Source organism: Aquarana catesbeiana, linkage group LG02, assembly GCF_042186555.1.
Source record: "Aquarana catesbeiana isolate 2022-GZ linkage group LG02, ASM4218655v1, whole genome shotgun sequence".
In the NCBI taxonomy this organism is placed as follows: Eukaryota; Metazoa; Chordata; class Amphibia; order Anura; family Ranidae; genus Aquarana; species Aquarana catesbeiana.
The window spans coordinates 182,698,626-182,704,625 of NC_133325.1; positions in this window are offsets into that span (position 1 = coordinate 182,698,626).

Genomic DNA, 6,000 nt, shown 5'->3' on the forward strand with positions numbered 1-6,000 from the left:
TCCTCCTCCTATGGGATGGTGATATGACGTCATTGGCAGTATTCATGGAACACCTTAACGATAATACTTTGGGCATTTCTCTGCAATATGAGGCCAGCCAGACTAATATCCACTTTCTAGTTTTAAACTTTAAGATTAGAGAGAATACTTTTAACATTTCTACCTACTTGAAAAGTACTGATAGCAATGGGTATATGGGGCAGGGTAGTTGCCCTCACCCCACATGGCTAAAATCAGTACCTAAGAGTCAGTATATTCGCTTGAGGCGAAATTGTACTATGAAAAAGGATTTTTAGAAACAAACTTCTTCCTTAAAAAAATTAATTCGTTAATAAAGGATACCTTCCTGGTGATTTGGATAAAGTTATTGGTGAGGTGTGGATAACGTGTGTGAATAAGGTGTGTGAACATGGATAGAGCTGTGATGCTGAAAGGCAGAGATAAAATACATGAGAATGATTATAAATTTTCTATGGTCACCATATGTTCTCACCAATATTATGACGTTAAACAATTTAAAAAAAAATAAAATCAGTGAGTGCTGTTGCGCTCTAAGTAATAACCAAAATAAAAATAATAATAGTGGTGGATAGGAGGAGTGTCCGGATGTGAAGCAAGGCAGACATGCAGTATATGTGCTCCGCTTCTACCTAATCCTTCTGACCTTCCTGCTACAGTGGTTGACGGTTCTGTACTCACATACCAGTGTCTGATCAGTGCCTCTCCGGTTTCCAGCTACTCCTGCCCTCCTAGATGGCTTCGGGTCAGAGAAAATACGGCAAACACACAGCTCCCCAGGCCCGGTCTCCTCCATCGGCGGCCATCTTGCCCTCGTGCTCTGCCCCCTCCTCCCCATCCTGTGTGACTGTGAGCACCCAGACAGCACCTGCAAGCAGGGGAGATGCAGAGCCTTCTTTGGCAGACCTGATGGCGGCTATCACCTCCCTGAAAAAGACCCTTACTGCCAAGATTGACACAGTGACCTCGGAGGTCAGCCTAATTCGTCACGATATGGACAAATTCTGGTCCCAGATGTCCAAGGCGGAATCCTGCATATAACAGGTAGAAGACATGGTGCATGAGGACTCCAGGGAGTGGAGAATCATCCGAAAACAGGTACAATCCTTGCATGAAAAAAACAGTGGACATGGAGAACAGGGTCCGTCGTAACAACATGCGGGTGGTGGGGCTCCCTGAACGGGCCGAGGGCACCAAACCTGATGAATTCACTGAGGGGTTCCTCACCACGCTGCTAGGCCTCACGGATCTCCCACCCACATTTGTAGTGGAGCGGGCCCACAGGGTCCCCACTACACCATCTAGTCTTGGGGCTCGTCCTAGACCCTTCCTGATTAAGCTCCTCAACTACCGTGACAGGAATAGATTTCTGGCAGCCGCCAGAAATGCTGTGGAGCTAACCTTTGAAAACTCCAAGATCTCCCTGTACCCCGACTACTCACCTGAAATGCAGCAATGTTGTCGCTCCTTCACGGAGATCCACAAGCACCTCCTGAAGAACGGCCTGAAGTACAGCCTCCTGCAAGCTCAGGGTGGTGGATGGTAGTTCCACCCGCTACTTTGAAACCCCTGCTACAGCTGTCTCTTGGTTCGATTCCCGCTGATTCTTTGCCTGACATCCACACTGGAATACAATTCTGCCTAATACAGTCATTTATGGGGGCTGGGATCCTGACACTAGCCACATGTTGCAGAAGTGAAGCACTTACTCTACAAGACACACTACTGAGGTTCACCCCATTTTTCCCTCACGCACCTTGCGTCTGGAACTTACCCAGGTACTGTCAGATGTTTTGTTGGGGTGTGCTCCACCTGCTCCAGCCCTGTGTGCAAAGTTTCTCGAGATCCCAGTGGCTTGAAGTTTTCACCTTGTTGACAAGTTATGGGAAGAAACCCTGCATCAGTTTTTTTTTCTTCTCTTTTTGGCCCGTTTTTAGCCATGCTGCTCTGTTGTTTTTTTGATGCTAGGGTAGGGAGTTATTTTTTGGGGGGGGGGGAGGAGGACATATGTTTTAGGGATGTACATATAACTACTATTGCGCAAACACGTGTTACTTTGAAGACTCACACAGACAATGCTTGTCTATGATGATTTTACTGTGGAGAGGCTTGCCGGTCTCATCCTGGTCCTGCGCACCCCTGCCATTCCATGATGGCTAACTCTGGCAAAGAGTCCTTGATTGTCTTGTTATGGAATGTCAGGGGGCTCTATGCCAAATACAAGAGGTCACTACTGTTTCAATACCTGAAAATGCACAACCCCCACATAGTATTGATGCAGAAGACCCACTTAATGGGAAGCAGAGTAATGGCTCTTAAGAAACCGTGGGTACAAAAAGCATTCCATGCGACCTACTCCACATACTCCCATGGGTTGTCTATTCTGATCGGTAAACAATTACCGTGTATAATTCATGATGTACATCTAAACCCTCATGGGAAATATGTTATGTTGTTATTGACCATATACAACGAGAAATATGTTATTGTAAATGTCTACCTGCCCCCTCCTAGTCAGGTGCAGTCTCTGTACCCCCTATACGAAAGGTTGGCTCCGCATTTCCCTGCCCAGGATCTGTTCATGGGTGATTTCAACGCCACCCTATCACGAGATTTGGATAGGCCCTCACTTCAAGCTTTAATTCAGATCTGGGCACATGCAACGGACTTTACAGAGGTATGGAGATGGTTACATCCTCATGATAGAATTTACTCCTGTTTCTCTACCACCTTTAAGACCTTATCCCGTATAGACCTGGCATTTGCAAACGCGGCCCTCCTTAATGAGATCCAAGAGGCATGTTATCTTCCCTCTGGCCTCTCAGATCATAATCTGCTGAAATTGACCATTAGAACCCCAAAAACATGCAATAGAGCCCTTTGGAGACAGCAACTCCAATAGATTAACCATGAATCGGTTCAAGACCGAATCCCCCCCCCAATTGAAGGAATACTGGTTAATTAATGCGGAGTCGGCCTCCCCAAAGGTAACATGGGATGCGTTCAAGGCTCACAACAGAGGACAGTATATCTCTGCTGTGGCTGCTGTAAAGGCAGAGCACGGTGTTGCGGTCTATTCACTGCAGCAAAAGGTTAATAAGGCCTTGAGTCAATACTCCGCATCACCCACTGCCCCAAATTTCAATCACTTCTCCTCACTTAAGAGGGAATTCTTCATAAGATTATCTGTAGGCCTGGATAAAGAGGAAGGTGTTTAAACCCTTCCTGAAACTCAGGAGGGAGGGTAAAGACCTTAGAGACAATGGAAGGGAGTTCCACAGCTCATTGCCCTTTGTAACCAGGCGTCTGTTACCAGTAAATTTTAGTCTGCTGATTATCGGTTCTGTGAGAAGTAAGTTGGCCGATCGGAGCGGTCTTGACGGTACATGGTGAGAGGCCTATTCAGACAGATAAATTGGGCCCAGTTTCCGGTGTGCCCTATACATATAGCACATTGCCTTGAATAGTACTCGCTTAGCGAAAGAAAGCCAGTGCAGTTTTTCCAGCACGGGAGAGATGTGGTCTGTTCTGAAGCATCCGGAGACCAGGCGAGCAGCTTGATTCTGAGTTGCTTGCAATTTTTTTTTGCCACTTCAATGGAAGTCCAAGAAGAAATTTAATTTACCCGCACAAGCACTTTTCAGATACCCCCAGATTGCTCATGCCTTCAGGTGCCAATTTTTGGGTCAACGGGTAACTCTGACATATTCACAATTGGAATCTACCCTCCAAGTGGAAGACTTGGAAAAGTCCACGTCTCAACTATATGGCTACCTACTAGTGGCTGCTAGTCCCGAGCTGTCCTCCCTTTGCAGGAAATGGGAGGGGGACAATCACGGGACTGGATGAGGATGACTGGAAGGAGATTTGGATAGGCCCTCACCTCAAGCTAATTTTAGTTCAGATCTGGGCACCTGGGCACATGCCACGAACTTTACAGAGGTATGGAAATGGTTACATCCTCATGATAGAACTTACTCCTATTTCTCTACCACCTTTAAGAAGTTATCCTGTATAGACCTGGCATTTGCAAATGTGGCCCTCCTTAATGAGAGCCAAGAGGCATGTTATCTTTCCTCTGGCCTCTCAGATCATAATCCATTGAAATTGACCATTAGAACCCCAAAAACGTGCAATAGAGCCCTTTGGAGACTGCAACTCCAATGGATTAACCATGAATCGGTTCAGGACCGAATCCCCCCCCCCCCAATTGAAGGAATACTGGGTACAGGCATACCCCAATTTTAAGTACACAATGGGGTTTATTTACTAAAGCTTGAAAGTGCAAAATCAGGCTCACTTCTGCATAGAAACCAATGAGCTTCCAGGTTTTATTACCAAAGCTTAATTGAACAAGCTGGGGCTTCTAGCTCATTGGTATCTATGCAGAAGTGAGCCTGATTTTGCACTTTCCAGCGTTAGTAAATAAACCCCATTGTGTACTTAAAAGTGGGGTGTGCCTGTAATTAATGCGGAGTCAGCCTCCCCAAAGGTAACATGGGATGCGTTCAAGGCTCACGGCAGAGGACAGTATATCTCTGCTGTGGCTGCTGTAAAGGCAAAGCATGGTGTTGCGGTCTATTCACTTAAGCAAAAGGTTAATAAGGCCTTGAGTCAATACTCCGCATCACCCACTGCCCCAAATTTCGATCACCTCTCCTCACTTAGGAGGGAATTGCACCTTCACATCTCTGAGGTCACCAGACTTGGCATACAATCTTGTAGGCAGGAGTACTTTGAACATGGGGACAAAAACAGCAAGTTACTGGCACTATTAGCACAACAAGATAGACCCCTTGCAGTTGTCTCCAAAATGCTTACAGCAGATGGCACGACGGCCATCTCACAGGAGGATATCCTGACAGAATTCACTAGGTTCTACACTACACTGTACACATCCTCCTTGCCAGAGACCTTTGACCCTGCCCCATGACCTCTGCTTTAGATGCCCTGGTGTTGGGCTGGTTCTCCAACACTGAGAGGAATTTTTTGGTTGCAGACATCACCCCGGAAGAAATCACACTTGCCATACAGTCTCTCCCGGTGAGTAAGGCCCCGGGCCCTGATGGTTTACCCATCGAATTCTATAGAGACCACACCGAACTGCTTGCCCCAAGTTTGGCTGAGTTGTTCACATCCTGTTTACAAACAGGCTCTCTACCCCCCTCCATAAAAGAAGCCCACATTATCCTAATACCTAAACCCAATAAGGATCCCAAGCTGTGCGCCTCATACAGACAAATTGCACTTCTCAATTGTGATCTGAAGATCCTTACCAAGCTGCTTGCCACCAGGCTGAACAAAGTTATAAAATCCCTTGTAGATCCAGATTATTGGGCACCAGAACCATTGCCACCCTAGATATGGAAAAGACAGGTGATGAGGAGGATGGGATTCCCACTAAAATTTATTGACTGGGTACGCACGCTCTACATGGGCCCCCAGGCAAACATAAGGCTTAATGGATTGCTATCTGCCCCCTTTCCCCTGCAGAGGTGTAACAGACAGGGATGCCCTCTCTCCCTGGCCCTCTTCACCCTGGCCATGGAACCCATCGCTGAAGCCCTCAGAATTTCGTGGCCTTTGGGTGGGATGGCTGGAGGAGAGAGTGGCTCTCTATGCCGACGACTTACTACTCTTCTTGAATGATGCTGGGGCCTCTCTGCAGATTGCCCACAGTATAATGAACACCTTAGCCTTCACGGAATTATGGGTGAATTGGCACAAATCCCAGTTGTTGCCGGTGGATGAGGGGGCTAGATCTTGTCCCCATCTCTCCCGTGCAGTGGGTGGACCACATTACTTATTTGGGAATTGAGATATCCAGACATAGTAAGTACTTTGTGAGCCTCAACCTGAATCCTGTAATAGCTAGGGTTAAAACGAAATTAAAAGCATGGAGCAACTTCCCCCTCTCACTAACTGAAGGTCCACCCCAAATTCACATATATTTTTAGGAACTCTCCTCAGTGGCTCTCAAAA